Source organism: Dysidea avara, chromosome 2 (assembly GCF_963678975.1).
Source record: "Dysidea avara chromosome 2, odDysAvar1.4, whole genome shotgun sequence".
NCBI lineage: Eukaryota > Metazoa > Porifera > Demospongiae > Dictyoceratida > Dysideidae > Dysidea > Dysidea avara.
Window position 1 is genome coordinate 42,501,400 of NC_089273.1, and position 23,579 is coordinate 42,524,978.

The 23,579-nt window shown below is 36.9% G+C and overlaps 2 long non-coding RNA genes across 10 annotated transcripts in view; one reads left to right on the forward strand and one right to left on the reverse strand.

The window, feature by feature from the left end:
• Positions 1–1,975: 1,975 nt before the first annotated feature.
• On the reverse strand, positions 1,976–22,994 carry LOC136247379 (uncharacterized). Of its 5 annotated transcripts, none has more exons than XR_010697450.1 (5): positions 22,843–22,994; positions 22,644–22,721; positions 9,088–9,179; positions 4,146–4,245; positions 1,976–2,463 (listed from the first exon to the last, which is right to left on the reverse strand). It is a non-coding gene; the product is annotated as an uncharacterized lncRNA (long non-coding RNA). The 5 variants fall into 5 exon arrangements; XR_010697449.1 differs by having other exon boundaries at positions 1,977–2,463; positions 4,146–4,248; XR_010697451.1 differs by having other exon boundaries at positions 1,978–2,463; positions 4,209–4,248.
• The window catches only part of LOC136247380 (uncharacterized), a 177,575-nt gene continuing 176,946 nt past the window's right edge, over positions 22,951–23,579 (forward strand). For 3 of the 5 annotated variants that reach the window (XR_010697453.1, XR_010697456.1, XR_010697457.1), the window contains exon 1: positions 22,951–23,403. This is a non-coding gene — a long non-coding RNA (uncharacterized lncRNA). The remainder of the gene's footprint in view (positions 23,404–23,579) is intronic. The other 2 variants (XR_010697454.1, XR_010697455.1) reach the window with 2 other exon arrangements.

Here is a 23,579-nt window from a genome sequence, read left to right on the forward strand (position 1 = left end):
GGCGCTTGGCCTCGATGCTAATAAAGCACTCAGTGAAGCTTTATTAACATCTCGGCCGTGCGCCTCGTACTTTATTTTTCATATAGCACTCGCGGCTATGCTTTAACATATACTTAATCCTTAGGTGACTGATGCCTTTAGCCAAACATAGCTCAACAATGCGTTAGATGCCACTTCGTCTTAAGATGTGACTTTGCCAACGCAATACATATATTACACTCATCATATCCTCTGTGTCCCAGTTCTTTTTCCTGACAACGTAAAGTGTTGATTTACAATAGTGCAGTACAATTTCCCTATGGCTATGGTGGTATCACCTGTATTATCATCCATAGTGTTTGCAGAGACATTTCTTGAATGAAACAAGAGAGAATGTCTATGCTCACCCGAAGCCTTTGTATAAAGTTCAAACACCTCAATATGTGCTCTTGATGTGTGCCTTCTGGGCTAGGAAGCCACCTCTCAGGGGTTAATCTAGGGGGGGGGGGGGGGGGGGGGGGCACAGGCCCCCTCTGGGTTAGCTATTGCCCCTCCCTAGGTTTATACCTAAAGCCTTGAGAAATGGAAAGGTTTAATTGATCCCAAAGTTGTATAATCCAATGGTCAATATTCAATGGCATCACAGTAAAATTTCACCAAAATTGAGTATATTTACACCTAAATTTTCAAAATTTTCCTGGGGGAGCATGCTCCCAGACCCCCCTAGAATCCGAAGCGACTTACTTCGCCCCCTCTAGGTTTATATTCTGGGTTGAGCCCTGCCTCTCTCTATAAAGACTTAATATTAGACAGGTTCCAATGCTCAAAATCTTCTCTACATGTCATTGTCAGATCCATGACATATGTACATAGTCAGAGTACCATCTACATGATCTCAGGATCTCTTGCTGTCACAAAGGCCTCCACAAGTGTATGACCTTTCCCAAAAAATCTGGATTAATTACAGAGTTTACTAAAGTAAATGAACTTTTTGGACAGCTCTTTTTATAGGAAAACCAGTTGCATTTAATTGTGGGTTTGAATTTTAAAATTGCGATCACCTACTTTTTTTAAATTTATGTTTGTAGTTATGCAATAATCTACAATTATAAACAGTGTAGTAAGTTTAGTGCAAGGGTGTCGTAACCGGGGTATGTTTTGCCCCTCCCCCACTTTTTGGCCAGACTGAACCATCAGCCAAAGCTATATACATGCACTCACACAGAAATACATACTTGGAACACCTACTAGAGCAGACATCCAAGCTTGCAGTTCCTTCTAGGTACGATGTTTCACTTTGTGGATAACAACTGTTAATGTTGTAATCCTTGTAGTGTGAAATATGTAAAGCATAAAGAAAAGACCTTCACGTGACCATGATTTCTCATGTGATACAGGCATCGAGTACATGCTGTAAATGTAGAGAAGCATAGTGGCAATTAGCAGGATTGGGAGTGAAGATCTATTGCTATGTAGTATAGGTGTAGGGTTATTTGCTAGTGATAAGACACTCAACACCTTTATATAATATTATAAAGACACATATGAACCGGCTACAGGAGCCCTATCATAGGACACTGTGTGTGTGTGTGTGTGTGTCTGCATGAATGTTGATCAGTCTGTGTATCTTTGGCCCCCACTCTTTGGTATAGTGTGTAATAGTGTTGGTGTGATTCCGTGTGTTGTGTGTGTGCGTGCATGCGTGTGTGTGTGTAACCCACAACCGAAAACATTTAATTGGACTTCGCCTATGAGTAGTACCAAGCAATACTCTGTTTATTATCAGCCCCATATGGTACTACAAGTATTTCAACTTAGACAATGAGCATGATCTGTAGTGTGTCCCATGATTATAGAACTGTAACTGTAAGTGACAACTATAATGATTTCTTGTAACAAAACATGGTAGAGACACAGAGTATGTAAAGAGAACACTTCTTTGTATGTATTTGTGTTTCGATTCCATAGTAACCAGTACTTTTACATGTGCATGTTAAATTGCATTGTGGGTATATATTATAGTTACATAATAGTGTAAGGATAGAAAAAAGTAGGAAAAGAAGGGAGGTCACCTACACCTGAAAATATGCTAGTGGACTAGGGATGGATAATTATTCAATTATTATGATAACCACGACTGTACTGTATGATAAGTTATGTATGTACATGGTATTCTATTCTTTATGCTAAAGTTGTTAGGGTGAGTCGGCCATTAGTAATTTCCTACCTATATTTTTTTCTGGTCAAAATCCATTTGTTTTGGAGAAATTACATTTTAAATATACTGACAGAAAACTCAGTACCCTCCTAACACCACTGACCAAATTTTACCCATTTTCGAACACTGCACATACCATACATGCAAACATATGTACAAATGAAGTATAATAGATTATATGGTTTCATTTCATCCATGGTCTTTTTGCAGGCATCAGCTACGTACTGTATGTAGGGAAACATGTACAGTTGTTGATAAAGCAGCACCTGAAAGAAAAGATACAAAGTAACACACAGCACAAACTACTTTCTGTGGTGACTTGAATCTATTTTAAATAGTTTGTAATTGTAGTAATCACCTAACGCCCAGAATTTACATAATATAAATTGCAGCTACATAAGTGTGATATGTTGCACAACAAACAATATGAACTATAACATACTCATGTGCATACACACACTTATAGACATATACACACTGCAGCCAGATCATATATGTGGAATTATTTAAAAAACTCAAAAAAAAAAAAAAACTACAAAAAAAACTGTCCGCAACTCAATGCACTAACTTCTAATAAGCATCATTCGATTAGTCATAATTTTTGGAAACACTCAGGAGGCCTTTGTGACAACATTATAATATATTCAGCTACGTACCTCTATTAATTTATCCTAAGAGTTTAATTTTTTATGTAGCATCTCTTGTTTGTAATCGTCAAATTCAACATTAATAAGTATTGCCTATCTCAAGCTTCCCGCACCCTACTGAAGGTTAGTTATTCTTGATCAGTTTCCGTGTGAATTATCAAGAGTTAGGGACCCGCCGATTATGCTGGCATAATAATGAGCATAATAGGTGCCTGAAAGCATTGAGCATAATGCTAGCATAATAGGAAGAAAACTTGTGCAATGCTATAAATTCTTACTTATCAAAATACATATCCGACAAAAAGATCGATATACTCTAATAGAACAGTCAGTAACTCATAAAATTATCAGGTAGCTGACTGTTCTATTAGAGTATATCGATCTTTTCTGTGACATGCATTTTGACAAGCAAGGATTTACAGTCTGTGCTTCAACCACTTACTGCTTTTCCATAAAGTGCAAAGTTATTAGAAAAACATGGGAACTGAAGTAAAAATATTGAGCATTAATTTAAGCATAATAGGTAAATTTTTGAGCAGTGCAGCATAGCATAATAGGTAAAATAATGAGCATAATCGGCGGGTCCCTATCAAGAGTTTGAAAAGCCCTTTTCCAGCCTGGTCACAATTCATGCTTAGAAAAACTGTCATTATGTTACGAAGGAAATGTCAAAAAAATATTTGAAACAAGTGTGTGTAGATGCTGTGCTGAAATAAACATCAGCCGCTTGGTTAACCCTTTGCACCCGGTAAGCCTATGCTTTGACACATGCCTCTATGTAAGCTAAAATAACCTATGCAAATATTAATGATAGAAAGATCCCACAGCCACTACGTTATGAACTCCACGATAAAATGGCACCTAGCATCAATGCATTTGAGTACAACGCCTTTCATCACACCAATTAGAAAACAGCTTTCTTTAATGTTCACCATGGCTGTACACTGCTTCACTAAACAAGGAATATCTTGGTGCTATGGCCTTTACACCATGCGCCATTAGAATCCTCATGCACTACAGAATCCAGTGGTGCACAGATCATGTGATCTTATAGCGGACACTTGTACCATTAAAAATACGGTCAAGTTCCTATATATATTGCTCTATATGTTTGCCCCACACTGTGCAGCCTTTGATAACTGAGTTGTAATTAGAAACAAAGCAGCATTTAAACAAGGAAAGACAAAGATGATACATATAGTAGTATTATTTGTAATTACATAAGAGAAGTTATTTCAGTGAATTAAATGAAGTATACTATAAGTAGACAGCTATTTAAATACATCACACAATTAAATTACCACATGTGATTCTTTGAAATTGTTCTATAACAAGAGTTGTAGGTTTGTTAAGTAATCATTTACCATGTATCCTTGTGTGCTTAGTACACATGTGGGTGAACTGCTGGAAAATTATACAAGTATAATGACTCATTGGTAGCTATATATACCTTATCATTATTGTAATGTGCATCATCAGCTGGGACAGAAGCTACAGCATTACTATAGCATATCCTTTAGTATTTAAAATTGCCATTTGTTCAGCACTAAATACTATACAAAGCTTCGAGCCATTTCTATGAAGTACTGTTTAAAAAAACATGGTCACTCCTATACAAAATTAATGACATGCATTTACCTTTTGATATTACTGGCTTTTGCAAAAGCTCAGGTGAAACTAAATGTGATCATCTTACCTTTCACTGTAACTGTGTAATATTATAATCAAGTCACATATATGACCAGATCTTACAAAATTGATCCAAATCGCACATCAGGCAAAATCAAACTAACACCACCAGTGGATAGCTACACTATCGTACTAGTAGTTTTGACCTTCAGCACTACTCAGTACTCATGCAAGGCTGGTTTTAACAGATGTCATTTCTGGGTAGTGTGTAGAGCTTGAATGGCAGTTTCTGGCCTTGTGAAGGGTTGCACTGCAAGAATCAGTGATTTATTGGTGGATGACCTGATAATGTTGGACAGACGTTTTTTCTGTTGATTTTGTTACATATATCCACTAAGGAGCCAGCACAGCCCTGTAATCTAGTGTATGGACACCAGTCATGGTCTGCCTCCATTTTGAAGTCTATCTCTTGTCCACCCCTCACCCCTTTGTAAGCACTCGTGATACTACTTTGCTCATCTAACTGCTCAGATTTTCTAAGTATCTTTTTTGGTGAGAAACTCTACAAGTGCTGGAAGTGGTCTGAAAGGTAATGGATTGATACATCTTTGTATAAATTTCATACGCGTGCTTGCTACCCTTGGCGAGTTACGCTGACTTGAATTTGTTTCTCTCGAAATTTCTGATGGGCGGTTTGGATTGTTTTTTCCAAAATCCAGTCACATATTTTAATATATATATATGATGTCTAAACATTTCAATGCCTTACATGATGCTATTATATAATTAGGTAAGGAAAAGTGGAGCTCCATATTATCATCACTTCACATTGTGTAATAGCAAAATTAATTGTTACTTGTCACAATGCATTGTGGGTTTTGGTTTATAAAAATGGTTTTGCCCATCAAGTGCATAATTATCACAGATATAGCTCTACCAGTATATGTTTGCCACACAATATGCAGCCTTTGATAAGCAACTGCATTGAAGCAAATCATCCAATACTATCATAAGAAATACATACTTAAGAAACACAAAACACTTCACTGTAGAAGCCACTACAAGTGATGCAATTTTTTTCCCTTCTTATTCCATTTAGGGCATGCACAATTTGTGATTTAGAGTTCTGAATTGTATGCAGCTCACAAAGGATTATACATCATAATTATGTAGATGTAGCCACCAGATGCTGCACATTATAGTAATTTCTCACCTTTCATGCACGTATTTCCGGAGTTCAAGAATCCATTGTCAGAATTTCCAGCTATTTTAAATACATATTAGTTCTTACCAATTAATTTACTTGTTCACAAACTCTTCCTCAGCAATGCGCGCAGTTCTGAATGACTTCAAAGCCATTATTACCACACACTAGGAAAGCATTACAAAAGTAAAGTCTCTCATGCTCAAAATGTTTTCTAACTCAATTTGAAGATTACGGTTGAGAGCTGAGTATAATTTCCTAGAGGTGTTGCATTAGAGTAAGTAACTGCAGGGGCGTAGCCAGGGGGGGGTTCAAAGGGTTCAGACGAACCCCCTTTTCAGAGTTAAGTTTTTTAAATCGTGATACTGGTTAACTAGAACTGAATTAACTTACACAAATCCACTGAAATGGGTAGCTACAAGTCTTCAGGCAGAGGAATTCAAGTACCTCTACTCGCTATTGCGAATGAATTTATAAGAATACACATGTTTACACGTGCACACCTACGAAATTCTATACTTAGGGCAGAACCCCCCTTTTGGAAATTCTGCCTACGCCCCTGAACTGTCAATTTGCAGCCACTTCTAATCCATAACTAAAGTGGATTAATATTGCATCCCACAAAAATCTAACAGGTTATAAATGCATTTCAATGCAATAAGTTAATTGGCACTACATACAGAGAAACTTAGTGTGGTTACCACTGAACAATCAATATACACCGTAACTAATGTTGAATGACCCGATGTCTGGCTTCCTACAAAGCATCATTATTTATGCCAAGTGTATATTGGTTTATATTATACTATTTGATCAGTTTAGTAATAATACCATGATGTGATCAATAGTACAGTAGTTTACCATCCAGCAATATGTATTTCAGACTCCTTGCTATTTGCAAAAAGTCTGTCCAAAAATTCAAAATTAACAATGACGTCACCATCAGAAGTATTAATAGATGATGGATTCCTTATATACCAAGCTGTAAAACAACTGATTGTGGGTGTCAATTCTGGACAGCTTGTTCTAACACTACACACCCAGATGAGTTAGGATAATAGCATCATGTGGCCTAACTATCAACTGTACTACTAATAGCTTGTAAGGTTCTGTTTTACCTACATGTGACTAGATTTAGCAAAATCAACCATATGGACACAAGAGCCAAAACTGAGATAACACCAGAATAAAGTTGCTGCACTATCAGGCTAACAATTTCCACATCAAAATTTCCTTCAGTTTGCTTTTGGTAGACTGTCTTATGGCCCATATCTTTAAATAAATTTTCTGCTTGCCATTAGACAAAGTTCTGCTATGACCTAACTATACTCAGTATGCGTCTTGTATCACGAAGGCCCCAAAAGCAAATCATTAATTTTATTTCAGATTCTTTGCTATTTGCAAAGAGTCTGTCCAAAAATTCAACTATAACCTTAATAACTGTGTCATCATTATACATGTAGAGTTGCTTGATTCCTTATGTACCATAGTATGGAATAAATGATTGTGGGTTTCAGTTATCAAGTTTTAACTAGATATAATTACTAACACTACACCAGAGTCAATTATTACTGCCTGACATAGGCCATTTGTCAGGCAAATATCATGCATGGCCAACCATACTGGAATCTGCCTACAAAATGTCTGATCAATATAGAAGGAAGTTAGAGAGTTTTATAGTGAAGCATTGTCAATCAATTAGACAACAATGAATGGATTATTATAGGCGACCGGATCTGCAAAAACAAGACATAATTGCATATCTTTCGAACTCCTGGTTATTACATATTTATAATCTACTTAGCCAAGTGCACCTACTGGCAAAGTTTCAGCTTCAATTATGCCAATAGCTTTGGGAGTTACAGCCCTTTCAAAGTAGCAACAACAGAAAAATCGATTTGTACAGCAAATAGAGGGAAAATAAATTACAGGTGCTTACAAAAACGGTTGTAACTTACCAATGGATTTAGGTACGGAGCTAACATTTTCACCATCATGTTTGCCATGAACAGGGGAATCAATTACTGGGTAAGTTTGTCCTTTACTCACCCTTCTTCACTACATACAAAGGCGAAGTTCGTGAAAAAAAATCGATCGCATACGATTGCTTCGACATGACGTAAACAAACACTCATAACTTACGTATCCTTGGGTCTACTGCAACGAAACAAAGATTTTCCAACTCCTCTTGAGCAGGAAAATAAAATGATATCCAGCTTTTATTGTTAGTCCCTTCCTTCACTAAAGAGTGGCAAAAACATTTACAGATTTTTTTCAATAATATGCAAGTATTTCACCCAATTTATTCAATGCTTTATACTGTAAATTTAGGCTTGTGCGATTATGTCCCCTTTTTGCAGATCTGGTCACTGACACTATTCTATTAATGTATCGTAAGGATTTCCGACAAATGGTGTAAAACAGTAGCATATCAATGTCAGGTAATGCTTTAGGTTGCCTGACATTTTCACTGGGATTTAAAAAAAAAAATTATAATTGTCTCTGCACTACATACTCACATCTAGTGTGTTACTTAATGCTTTCTTGGTGTTGTGTGGTACAACTACATTAAGAGTTCATATAACGCAGTCCAATTACATGCAAGGTCTTAAGGATGCAATTACTGCATCCCTAAGGTATTATTGCTATATTAGTTCATATTCATCTATACTAGCATTGATACCTACTATAGGCCTGAGTCAAATATGCTCACAAATTTTGCAGAACTATTTATTATAATACTCTATACCTATCAATTGTGTTACTGTATGCTTCCATATGCTGTGAAACAATACCAGGATGCTGTGAACTTACTATGAGCAAAAAAGTCAAGTTTGAAAAAGTGTGTACCAAAAAGGTAGATAAAACAAACAAAAAAAATGTTGTTCCTGTGGTGGGATTTGAATCTACAGCCTACACAGCCAGTAACTGCAAGTGCTATACCAGCTAAGTTGTTTGGCATGTGGTTTGTTATGGAGCAGATGAAGTTTTCTCTACATCATGAACTTCAATGTGCTGTAGCAGATGAAGTAAAACATGTAGAAGTTTGCAATAAACTTTGTGACATAAAGAGTTTTATTTTGCGTGTGAATCATGTTGATAGTTATTACTTTACACATTGTACACACTTGTAAGTAGCTCTGAGTACGATAATACAGTCTATACTTTGATTTCTGAACAATAAGTCACTATAAAATAGGAGTCGGCCAATAGTCTTTTTTAAACCAATTATTTTTCTGGCCAAAATTCATTTGCTCGGAAACAAATGTAAACTGCAGTAAACAAGAAACATGCCCACAGAAATAATATTACCACTGACCAATCTCTATCCCATTTTTGTACACACACACATACATACATACACACACATAGATACACACACACACACACATACATACATATATACATACATATGTGCAAGTGAAGTATAGTAAATTATATGGTTTCATTTCATCTGTGTTCTTTCCACAGGTAACAGCTACATAATGAAACAAAGAAGCACCTGGAAGAAAAGATAAAAAATAACACACAGCACAAACTACTCTATGTGGTAATTTTTGTATATTAATTTGTATAGTAGAACTTTGTCAACCAAAGCGACACTTTAACACTCCTACGAAGTAGGATATAATATAATTACTGCAGCTATGTACGTAATACAGGAATGTAAGAGTGATAAGTTGCATACCAAATGTGACCGGGCCTGCGAAAATAGGGCATGTGGGCACGTGATTTTTGCCTACTTTTTCAAACTTCAATGATTCATTATTTTTTGTACCATTGTGCTATAGCAATGTAATTTACAGCTCTTCGTACATATTTAATTCGCTTTATAATACAAGTTACAGAATTCAATTATTCTGTCTGAGTACTGAGATATGACCTGTAGAATGACGGGGTGTAGTTTGTGCCCACATGCCCTATTTTCGCAGGCCCAGTCACAAATATACATAGACAGACACAGACACACACTAACACATGCACACTACAGCTAGATCATATATTGTTTAAAACCCACAATTATTTACAATATGTGCAGATATAAAACTACTCTATGTACTAATTTCTAATAAATGTCATTCGAATTTTTTAGGAAAGTTCATATACTTTTGGAGGCCTTTGTGATAATATTCAGCTATCTGTATTAATTTTAATGTGGCATTTGCAATTCTCGATCAAATACACCATTACTATAAGTATTTACCAATCTTGTACCTCCTGTACCTTACCGATGATTATTTCTGACCAAATTTTAAACAAACGTCTTCTACGTAGTTTGTAGATAATTGTCACGAGTTTGAAAAGTGTACAGTGTGGAAGACCCTTTTCCAGCCTGGTCACATGTCAGGTTTAAGTTAATGTTACATTGCAAAGGAACTGTCTAAAAGCGTAAAAACAAGCATGTACAGTAGATGTTGTGCTGGAAAACAAGTTGATGTTGTGCTACTTCTAAAAACCAGGCGCTGTGCAGCTAGCTAACTCATCTTGAATTAATCATGGATAGTATATGCTATTATGAATTAACCAACTATGTATTTACTATTTTATTGTTTTAACCAATAGGGTAGTTTTGGGTTGTGCAATAATATTGCTAGCTATTTCTCGTATTTTATAATTCATGAAATTTTTGTCATCTATTCAATTACGTTGCTATGCACTGCTAAGGAAGCACTTGTTAAACAAACTGCTTGTACCAACATATTATACACAGAAGTATCTTCTAAACTGATTTATTATCATGTTTTTGCTAAAGGTGGACCGATACTGATACCAGTATCGGTATCGATGCCGATACCAGTGGTATCGGTATCGGATCGGTATCGGTAATACAAGGTACAGATACCACAGTAGACACTCACCACTTTTATTAAACCATCTCTAGCTAAGTTTACAGTTGCTAATAACTTAGTTGAGCTAATCAGTAACTTAATTGATCTAACAAAGTAGCGAAACAAAGCCTTTGTTACCCTTTTCCAAGTATTGCTGCAACTGCTCTGTGTGTATTCTAATATATTAGAGTACGTGAATCCTTTGTAATTAAATGGTAATGCAGTTGTTCCTAAAGAAATAAGTTTATGACTACTTGGCTTGCTTTTTCATGAAAAGGTTTGGTTGAAAAGCTGTAACAAACATTGTACAATTTTCGGCCTCACACGCAATTAATTGCCTTATCAATAAGCTTACAAGAAAACTACCTCAAATCAAGAAATTAGTAATCCACAATGATGTTTATCATGTTTAGCTGTTATACAATGAATATTTTAAAACTTGATTGAACTGAGATCAATCAATTACTGTGATATTTTAATAGCTAGCTATGTATCACAACAATGAAATTTCTATAATAAACTTGTCTAGGCTTCAATGTATAGTATTGGTATCGGCAAATAATTTCAGTACAAATACTGGTATCAGAAATATCGGTCCATCTCTAGTTTTTTCCCACAAATTCTCTTGACAAAGCCTCAAAGCTGCTCTTCATTTTCATTCGCATACGTAAGGGATACGCCCCCTTTCAATTCAAAGCGATAGGCTATTTCTAGTAGTGTACAAGGCTTGCATTGTTGTTTTTCAGTTGTTAAATGCCTGAAAACCTCAAAGGGAAGGTAATTTACAAAGTCTGAGGAAAGTTGCCACACCCGTATTTCAGTTAGTCTGGTACATGGCAGATCTTATCCGCTGGGGCTTATCGATTAGAGATTATAAGCAGGCTGATAAGCCCCAGCGGATAGGGTCTGCGATGTACCAGACTATATTTCAGACTGCCGAAAAGACACTACCTCAGAGCAAAATTCACCTGTGCAGAAGTTTAAGACAGACTTCATTTCGTTTTTACTTCTTACGTAAAAGCTGCTTTTACGATTATTTAATGATTTCGCTCACGTGGGTGCATACCGACAAACATAGATAGGCAGATAGGTGCACACACACGCACACACACACACACTTTTACAAAAACAATTTCAGTAAACCAGGTGTGTGCCTATAAAAGGCCGGCTGTGGGCATGCGCCTGGTTCAAAAATAAAAACAATCAATCTAGTTAATTCTATTTCTGCTATGTAATTGTACTGTGCAACTGTAATTGACCCCAAGTACTTTTATTGTTGTCAGAGGGCTCAATTCAGAATATTAAGCTGGCGGGGGAGAGCATAATAAGTTGTTTGGAATGCAGGGGAGAAAGTGTGAGGGCATTCCCCCCCCCAAGGAAAATTTCAGGTGTGAAATACACCATTTTGGTGAACTTTTACTGTGATGTCACTGTATAACCATTTGATTAACAACTTTGGTAGAATCATTTCTAGCTATGTATGATTCAAAGACTTTAGGCATAGACTTGGGGGAAGCAACAGCAGAATCAATCTGCTTGCTTTGACTATTAGGCATGGCACAAAAATTATGGTAATTGTACAAAACTCAAAAGCGAAAACAGTTTACAACCATAGTCTTAAATGTTATTGAGTTACACTTTACTGAAGACGTCAGTCAAGCAAAAGAAAATGTGATGTAATGTAGCAATAATGTATTGTAGTTGCCATGTAAGAGTTCAATAGCTTATAGCCATTCCATAATTATCTCACCATATAATTCTAATTAAAGCCACCCAAAATTTAAAGACTATCTGCCAACTGTGCAGTTACAGTTCTCCGTGACAAAGATTTAAGGACAAGTTTCTACTGTAAACTTGATAGGCTCTGAGCCTAGTCAGGTCAATCTGACCAGTTGGTACCGTACAATGCTGTCTCCACAGTATATACAGTGGAATCTCAGTTATCTGGACCCCACTTATATCCAGATTCTCTGTTAAACAAACTACGGAAATGACTGCTCTATTAGAGTAGTGACTGTTCTATTACGGTAGTCAAAAATACTGATATATATATATAAAAAACTATTTTATACACAGTTTCAAAGATATGGACTTTTTAGACTTATGGACCACCCCTGGTCCCAAGGGGTTCAGATAACTGTACTTAGTGTCTGGCTCTTATTGGTCATTTTTACTGCTTTGTTCATCTCTGTGTTACCCCACCAGAAGTGATGATTAGTAATGCTCCTTTGTGTAATATGGATATTAGGAATCATTTTTGACAAGATGAACTGGTCCTTACATGTTTCAACTGTTTGTTCAAAGATGTCGTTATATTTATTCTGGATAAGCAGCCATAGGAAAAATCTTCCATCGACTGTAGTAAGATGTTAATTGACTCTTTAGTTTTATCTCGACTAGCATTGTTTTGTCTCGGCTAGTGTATGCGTTGCTCACGTGGGATCCTATGCTGTCGAAGTCTCAGATCAACCGTCTTCAGCTTTTACACAATTGGGATACACGTATTACTGCCAATTTATGGAGATCAGATCATGTGACTCACCACTGCAAGAAACTGATTTGGCTATTTGTTCCATCTTTGGTGAAATATCATTCTTTGTGTGCCATGAATAACATTTACACTAAGTATAGGTTAGGAACCTAGATCAAGGCTCTTCGTGGTTTTAGAAATCGAGTGAAGCACGAAGAGCCGAACATGAAGAGCCGAAGGCATGGTTCCTAACCGACTTACAAAATGTGGACATTACATGTATCACTGTGTAGGTGGAACCATTGTGGGATTGAGTTATATGTCGTTTCAAAATCGTCACAGTGTTAAAACAAGTCATGTGGCCAGTAGAGAAGATTGAACGTGTTTTCGAATTAAAGCTTGTAGCTAGCTACATTATCACTGCTTCTGTTAGCTGGTGGATCAAACAAAGAGTGATAGTTACTGTGACAATAAAGTTAAAGCCAGCACTACTACTAAAGTAAGTGTTGTCAATGGTTAATAATACTTAGTCTGGCGCTAGGCCTTCTGTGACTAAGCCAGTATATAAATGATTTCACACCTACATAACTGTTTTTACAAGAACAAATAAACATTCTACAAGAAAGCCTACCTATTTAGTTATTTTAACAAGTACATGAAAAATTTTTGAATTTTCAACTACAGTAGGGACCATAGCACATTGATAAAAAGTACAGAAACAAGTTGGAGTAGTCCATGATATTAAATCACAGTAAAACAATAAGAAGTGTTATATCCCTACCGTGCTCAAGATACCATAACGGAAATACACAGTAGGGATATAACACTTCTTATTGTATTGGTGATTTAATATCATGGACTACTCCAACTCGTTTGTTAACTTTTTATCGATGTGCTATGGTCCCTACTCTAGTTGAAAATTCAAAATTTTTCCGTGTACTTGTTTGTTAACTTTTTTTGTAAATAATTTTATTATAGCTGGTGACCCCACGCATACCGCATCTGAAAAGGCACTGTGTGCCCCAGCTATATCAGTTATCGTGTGAAAAGTGAAGTATCCATTACGCTTCGTTGTCAGCTATGTTCAACCCGTTACACAGCATTTTAATCAAGAACTTGTTGAAAGCATCTCGGGTCGATCTGAAAGCTTGTTTGGGTTTAGTTTTACCTCACCAATACTGCCTCATCGTTGTAAGGGAAAATTGAGGCTGATTTTTGGGTGATATTATTTTGTGGGCCACGCCTACTCCTTTGTGGTCCCTACTATACAGTTACTATCGTACTGTATGATAAGCCCTACTCTATCTTTTACACATTCGTTAACTATAACTTTGTTAACAATGATGTTACCAAATAAGCTATGCTTTCTTTGTACCTGTCATAGGTTAGCTATACAGTACACATTGATCATTGTAGTGGGAATATGGTGGAACACAATAAGTAATTGTTGTACATAAGGATGATGCTGCTGGAGCGACTGACAACTGACAAGGAATTGTGACAAAACATAATATGCAGGGTTTCTATGAGATTATGCACTTAATACATTATTATTCATGCATTGAATTAGAAGTTTTGTATATACATTTTACACTTAATAGTGCTAATAGCTTTAGATTATTTGACTATTCCAATCATGTATGTATATGGCTTTGCTGACTTGTGTAGACAATAGTAAGCACATGCAAGGATACATAAAGAAGTGTTAATACTGTAATAGCGAAGAATGTGTTAGTCGCAAAGAAATGCATTTAGAAACGCAAGCAGTTAAACCTAGTTGCTAAACAACAAACACACTAATACTAAACAAGATGTCTTACGCGTGTATCTTGTCGACGACGTACGATAGGTCCTGTATAAACCAAATGTCAAATCACAAACGTATTCTAAAAGTTTGGTGCGATAACACATGTATTCACAATGATTATGGAAGCCCTATTGATATGGAAGCCCTACTGATAAGCAATGGCCACGATCAAAGGAAAATCAGTAAGCAATAGCACATACATTGTAGGATATTTAAAATACTAAAAGTTTCATCTCCATGAAATTCGAAGCATTTCCGCCAAAGAAGTAAGACTGTAGCTGTAGCCAATTTTCCGCTAGGCTTGACTGAACGCATCAGGCAGGCAGGCAGGCAGGCAGGCAGGCAGGCAGGCAGGCAGGCAGGCAGGCAGGCAGGCAGGCAGGCAGGCAGGCAGGCAGGCAGGCAGGCAGGCAGGCAGGCAGGCAGTAGAAAATTCGCGAAAACAATTAAAAAAAATTTTTTTGTAGCACCTAATCGAAAATGCTGCTGGTCGTTCTGAAAGCATGTTTGGGCTTGGTTATACCTGACCAATACTGTCAAGTGGCCGTGAAGGGTTTGCAAAGATGATTTTGGCTTGATTTATCTTCGTAGACCACGCCCACATCTTTGTCGTCCCTACCATACAGTACTATCGCACTGTATGATAGGGAGTCCGCTTAAAATACAGTAAAAGCATATTACACAGGCTTGAAGCACTGACGGGCATTATCTCCATTATATTTCTGGAATTCTCCGTTTATGATAGCAAACATACCTACAACGCTATAGTCTAGCTCCCATAATCGAATTGGTGTAGGTGTGCTTATAAAAGGAATGGAGTAGGTCAAGCTCTGTTGGGCTATGGGCTATTAGCCTGTATATGCTTTGCAGAGCATGCATAGCAAATCAATGATTAAAAGCGAGATTTGCAATGCTTTGAGGTCTATCTGCTAGCAGGTTTCTTCATGGTTTTTTAAAGATCTCATTATCTGCCAAAGATCAAAGCATACTATGCACAGCATTTTCTAATAGAAATAATAGTTTACTCAATCCATCAATTTCATTTGGACAAAATCACTGTTATTAAAAAAAGATGTTCATCCAAATTTATTCCACCAGACTTCCTCGTACTTTAGTTTCCACAAAAACACTGTTTCAACATAGTGTATCACATTGGTGGAATGAATTGCCAAACCACCTTTTTTCATCTTCTAACTTCCCAGCCACTATTTATGATCGTTTGTTGTTATATGAGTAGTTGTTGTACTTTGTATTCAGCTTGTTATGTGCATGTCTTGTTTAGTTTTTCTTTGTAGGTTGTAATTGTATATTTACTCTTTTGTTGGTTCTTGTAATGTGTATGTGTGTTCACCCTGGTAAGGAAGAACTGCTGTGCCGATTACCGTGAGGTTAAATCGATAATCAACCAATCTGTCTATCAATCAATACAGACATACAATTTTTTTTGACTGGTTGTACAGCCAATAATACCATAAGATACAGTACTATTAGTAAAACTCAAACCCACAAGTGATTGTAACAGGTGGTCCTATAAATACAGTGATCCTATAAAATAACAGTGCTTCTGGATCTCCTGCAATCACTTCATGGAATAAAGATTTAATATTTTTTAGAAAAGGTCATACACTTTTGAAGACCTTTGTGATTGCTGCTATATGGAGCATGCCCTGGTTAGCCACATAGTCTCCTTTCTTGCTCAATAACTTAAAAAAAAAGTGCACCACAGATCATCAAAATTTGGTAGAGGCATTGGTACTGTAAGTGTTACTTTGCAATATAATATGCTTTAAATTTTTGCACTTCAGCCTTGATAGGGTTATTAGCCAGCACTGTAGTCCACAGGTGGCATTTTCACTGATTTCCGTATTATCAGTAAAAAGGAAAGCACAGAATCGTTCCACAAGGTGGGAACCCAAAGTGGCTTAGCGCTAGGTTGTTTATTGGCCAAGTTAAAGAAAAAATCGGATCAAAACTTTAGAGTTGGATAGACATGAAAATAAAGGCATTATTTCACAAACCTCATGGTAAACTAAAACATCACAGGCTATCACAGCAGCTATTTAGGTTGTATAGTAGTAGTTTTGGGGCTACCCTAAAATTACTTATTTAACACGTGTGTTTTTTCTTCATCTGAATTAACTTATTCATGTAGTTGGTTCTAGTGATGCACCGATACCGATACTAGTATCAGTATCGGCCCTATTTTGGCGGTATCAGACTTGTATCGGTAAAGCTATAAATGCCCGATACCAACCGATACTTTAAATGACGTCATTTAATTACTTATCAAGATGGCGGCGTACATAGTGCATTGAACTGAGTTGAGCAAAAGCTGATATAAGTTATGAATTTCTTAAAAGAAGCTAGCTACTAGCATTATTAGTACAGTGGAAACTGAAGTAAGCCACGAAATAAGATTCATTGAAGCCATAAACTTATCTTCGCATAATTGATAGCCACAAAACCAGCAAACTGCAGTTGATGAGATTAGCAAATGAGTTTAGTAAGCTAAATCACTAGCTGTTTCTTGTGAGAAATGCCTGTGGGGCAAAGTATCGGTATCGGCCATTTCTGGCCTCAAATGTATCGGTATCGGATCGGTAGTGAAAAAGTGGTATCGGTGCATCACTAGTTGGTTCAAGGCTACCCTAAACAAACTTGCATAGTGCAAAGATTGTTATTTAAAACTACAGATACCATTTTACTCACTGTAAAGTTATTATTTTAATGGTCCCATTCCTTGTTGCATTTGATAAACCCAGACCTCTTGAATCTGTAAAGAATTATCTTTGCCTTTCTTGTTGACACCGCAATGAATAAAATACCATAACTCAACTGTACTTTGTCCTATCAAAATTTTCTACACATCATTTGGTTTGTCATGAGCTGGTTGATTCAGCAATAAGCACCAATTCCAGTGTACAAGGGTATGGTATGGTTCAACACTTCATAGTGGTTAGGTTTTTGTTAAAAGTCTTATACATATTCAAATTGCTTGTTAGTGATGATTATTAAAATCTTTACATTGGCTGAATGCTATTCAAGATTATGCTTGTTTGAAAATAGACATGTAAATTTGTAAGTGAAATTTACAAATAATAATAATTATACAACTAAGTACTAAAAATAATATGAAATGCAGTTAAAATTACGTCATAAATAAATAACAATGAATAAATAAATAAATAATGTTTGAGAAAACTAAAAGGCCTAAGGCTTTGCACTCACCCAATCCATGTTGTATGAAGATACAATTGTATAATGGATGAGTGTTTCCGTGGAGGTGATAGGAACGGTACAATGATTCTATTTAATACCAATCAAAACAGTTAGCATGTGATACCCACTACTCATCGAGCAGGTGGCTATTTAGACAAGTGAACTACTGTTCAATTGTGTTTGAAAGTGTTGCCAGCTGGTACACTAAGTCTCAAGTCACCATGCCAGATGCCAGTGGATGCTCTCCGTGTAATGTAGGTATCGATTTTGCATTGGATTACATTTTCAATTAGTCTGAGTCAAACTTTTCCTATTAACATGATATAAAGTTTACATATTCATGTACTAAATTATGAATTTTATGTGCTTCTCCTGATTAGGTCATATCATGTGCAGTATTGATACTTAAAGCATATGTGACCGGATTTGCAAAAAGGGGTCTTCCACACACACCCAATTCTATGAACTTGGAAGACCATAACTTTGTTTTCAAGACAGATGCAACCCAGAAATTTTCTCTATCCATTAACCTATGTTGGTGCTAACTACTAGCCAAATTTCAAGGCAACAACTTTTCCCAATCCGAAGTTATAAATTTGGTAAATTAGATGTGTGTGGAAGACCCCTTTTTGCAAATCCGGTCGCATATTTTGATATCTTTAATATGGTATCATGATATATAAACTTAAGACAGTATTGCACAGTTCTAATAACTATACCTGTAAAAATGCTAGATACAATGGCGGATCCAGGATGAGGCATTTGGGGCAAATGCCTCATCCTGGATCCGCCATTGGGTTTTACTAACATTTACTGCAGACTCACCTAAAACAAGTCAAAGCAACTATCAAACTGTCCTAGCATCTTCGTGCATACTAAGCGCCTCTAAAAAATCAAAGCAACCATCAAACTGTCCTAGCATCTTCGTGCATACTAAGCGCCTCTAAAAAATAATTATCATGCTGGTAGTACTTGAGACATTCTAGTCTTTAAAAATAGCTTTTAAGACTTCACAGATGCCAAAATTGCAAAAATAAGGTGTAAGACAATGCTACTTTAAAAAGTCAAGAGAATCTGCTCCTCCAACCATCTACAACTTAGCTTGTTTGTGCCCCTCCCCTTGCCAGCTCCTGGATCCGCCCCTGAGATAGATAAACACATTGTTGTGTTGTTTGTTTGGTGTAAGATACACAAATGCACAATAGTGCATCCTTCGTATTACGCTGGGTAGGTGTTATAAAGGTCTCCAAAAGTGGATGGCCTTTTCCATATTATAATATACATGTTATGGGTTTCCAGTAAATGTATTGTTAATAGTAATTTATAGGTGCACATGCTAAAAACGATTGTGGGTTTGGGTTTTGCAAATACAGTGATATGGAAGTAAATAAATTACAAATACTTTAATAACCAAATCACTAAACGACTGAACCAAATCACTAAACGACTGAACCAAATGATGCACAGAGTTTAAATTTGCACCATCATGTTTGTCATGAATAGGGGAATCAGTTGTTAGGCTGCATACAAAGGTGAATATGTGAAGAAAAATCGATAGCTTCTTCGACGTGATGTAAGCAAATTCTAATAACTTGTGTGTCCTCGAGTCTATTGCAATGAAACAAAGATTTTTTTACTCCTCTTGAGTAGGTAAATAAGAGTATATCTAGGGGTTTTGTTGGTAGCCCTTCCTAAACTAAGAAAAAAATTGTTCAAAAATTTTACGGCAATAATATGCAAACATTTTACCAATTGTACTCAACACTTTATACTGTAAATTTAGACTTGCATGACTGTGCATGTGTTGGGTTTTCGCAGATTTAGTCACAAATGTGTTTAGTGCATGGTTCACACACATTAATATTGAATTAGCCCTAATGATAAGCACATTTTATAAACTGAGAGATTTCAGTTGGGTGAGTTATTTAGCATATTACTAGGGTATCTTGGTGTTACAAAGGTCTCCAAAGTGTATGACCTTTTCCAAAAAATATGACACTAAGAAAAAGTTAATACGACAAAGTACATAAGAGCACATTGTTGCACACTGTTTTATAACTGCACTTATTACAATTGATTGTGGGTTTATATTTGTAGTGCTAGAATGGAAGAGTCAGAAATGGATTTGGCAGATAAAAAGTTATTGCTAACTATTATTTTAATACTACTGACTTTAGAAACTTTATCATGATTAGTGATAGCATCTGAACTAAACTTTACAATACGCATATTTCCCCAATTAATTGATGATACTAGTAAAAAAGTATCAGTTACAAAACTCTTCATCAAATGAGTGTACTGTGTAGCTAGTGGTTAATTTATTGAATTTCAAAGGGGCTCTTCGTTTGAAAACGTATTCCCAAGACTTGTTCTTTTGAAAAAAAATTCATGTTGTCAAATAGTAACAAGAGTTCATATGAACTCTTGATGCAAATCGATTTCCTTGCTTTACCTACTGTCTAACTCTATAACTCGTAAACCATTCACCACAGTAAGCTGAAATTGTGTTGAGCCATTCCTTGGACACTGTAGATAGTGCTGAGAAAATAAAAAGGAATTTGGAAGTTGTGCAAACTGTAGTAACATACAATTATTTTTACTAGAATATTAAAATTAAATTATAAATTTAAAAATGAAGTAGGGATCCAAGTGATGAAAAGTAGTGAAACAAGAGATGAATGATGGTAGCTATTACAGCATAGCTTGGTGGGAAATCCCTACTTTGGCATGGCAATATACTAGTTTGTTTAGTTTTTTTATATATTCATATTGAATTTATGTGGTTAAAAATCAATACATTTATATTTAAAGGGACACGCTCCCAAAAGTACGTAAACTACTTAAAATGGTGTAAAAACACAGTGATTTTTGTGTATTTTCGAAGCACCCACAACATTACGTAGTGGTACCCACAAAAAAAACGATCTACTAATTACTCACATACCTCTAAGGAATACTCCACCTCATTTTCATGGCTGTAGCTGCAGTGGATACGTGGGCCCAGCACAGTTTCTGAACTCGGTTCGTCATTTTGCCCAATGCGTAATGTATTGTGGGATCCACCCGTTACCAAGACTATGGGAATTCACCTGAAACTAATTAGTTTAAACACAAAAAAACGGTCTGGAACATTGTGTACATGAATAATATTTCAGTAATTCGAGGGAATTGTACGAAGAGTTGTTGCCCTAGAGTGGGCCATTTAGTTTAAAAGACAAAAGTAAGGAGAGCCGCTTCGAGAATAGTGCCTTGTGAGTAATTTAGTTTAGAATGGCTATGTTCTAGTTTCTGTAGGCCTATATAAACAGACACCATCTTTCCCAAGCCAACTTTTAGTGGGTTTCTTGTGTGTTTTTGACCTTACCATGTCTGTAGATATGCGGAATTCCGCTAGATTCAGTAAATTTTATTAGGTTTGCAATCCCAATGGCTATTTTCAATATGTCAAGCATACAGCTAGCTATAAACATGTGACTGTTCTATATTAGGTTAGAGTATCTTGAGACAGCCTGCCAAGGTGCGTGGTTATCGTGGTTTTGTTCGATTATTAGAGTATCTCGAGTCGGCCTACCAACTTGAAGGTGCGTGGTCACAAATATAGCTAGCAAAAAAGGGGGGTGATCATCGTGGTCTTGATCGATAATACGTAGAATAAAGAATGGACGTGATCTTGTGATCTGTCGTGAAGATAGAGGTAGCTAGTATGGTACCTCCGTATAGTAGCGTAGTCTAAGCACCTTGTGACATCTATTATGACGCAACTAGACTAATACACTGATCAATCTTTTGCCCCCTATCCCTCAGGCATACATGGAGTCATGATAGTGATTTGACACCCAAATATCAAATGCCCCATAGGAGGGCAAATCTAGCATGTCTTACTAATGGATATGACTAAAACACGGAACGGACTGGGAAAACGGACTAGCAAACGGACTGGAAAGAACTTGTCTGAAAGCGTTTTTTGGCCATAGAAATTCACTGTATAGGTGCTAGAAAGAATATAACACGCAACAACGACCTGAAACAAACCTCTGAACTGCTCTGAACACGATGTCGAAGTTTGCTAAAGCCGATATTAAGCCCTGCGCTTAAAGATAGTCTGAAATTAAATTCATTCTGTGTTTAATTAAAAGCGTACTTTCGTTTCGCATGTGTAAACAAGACAAGACACAAGCTTTAAGCCTGTTAAGACGCTATGTTTTACAGGTGACAGCTCGTGACAGGTAGGCTTCGTGGCGGCCACGTTGTATTTAATCAGCTGGCAAGAAACTGGCTACTACAAATACAGTCTGTGTTACTTTGTTTGCTTAAACTGTAGCTAACCGACAACTTCGCTGTCACAGGCGCTCAAACTGGCAGACTGGCGCTTTGTAAATTATTTCAGGGTAGTAATGGTGGCTCTAGCACACGTTTAGAGGTTTGTTTAAGGCTGTTGTTACGTGTTATATTCTTTGTAGCAGTGATTTAGTGAGTTTCTATGGCAAAAAAAACGTTTTCAGGGGAGTTCCTTCCAGTCCGTTTGTGAGTCCGTTTTCCCAGTCCGTTCCGTGTTTTAGTCATGTCCCTTACTAATTCCCACCACAAACACCAAGTTCAACACAGGGATTTGACATTGTACACATACGTACAGCTACTTACAAGTTGACTACTTGGGTGTTTGTCAACGCCCCACGATGAGGAAGCAAGTTTCATGTCAATTTCTCTGTAAAGCTCCACCTACGGGGTGGGGAAAATCGGTGAATAAACAGTAAACAACCTCAATCTCGACCTCAATCCCACCAGATCGTGAACGCGAGGGAATCTACTGCACACATATAACATGTACGTACGTACGTACCAGTCGTCGTACATTGCAGCGTTGCTTGCCATTAATACAGACATCATAGTTCTTCTCGCTTGTCTTGCGCCGTTGGTTCTCTGCGAATCTATGATGGTAGCGCAGGGTGGTGCTTAATTAGTAGACCGCAAGATAAGAGGCGTTATAAGATGTTAAACGCATTTCGTTATGTTCTCTTGGCTGAAGATGCGAACTTGGTTTGATAGTTCTCGGTGGACACAGAGGTGCAGCTACCTTCAATGGCGTACGACTTCCCCACAGGTATCCGTGAGGTTTGTTTCACGTGCTTGAGATGTGTCCGTGATTTGAAAGCCAAAGGCAATCTTGAACAAGCTCCAGTATTGCCCATAACAGTATTGTTTGGGTAAAATAAAGCCCCAAAGAAACACTTTCGTGAAGTTGCTGCAGATTTTTAAATAATAAGCCAGCTGATGGCTCGGCTGATGGTCAGGTGTAGTCTGTAGTCGCATGTACGGAAATTTTCTGAAGAACACGTGGATCAATATGGAAGAGATTAAGAGTGTGACAGCCCACAAAAAGGTTCAGCACAAAATAAGCAATGTAAGTCCTGCACAGGGAGGGTGGGGGTTTGACCTGGAAGAAAGCCAACTTTCCCAACCTGGGGATAAATTTTTCGACTTGTGGCACATTATAAAACCTAACTATGTGTCAATTTTTTTCTTATCGCCACATCTAAATGTGGGGATTTGACCCGAGCCTCTTAGTGCTTTGTTCAA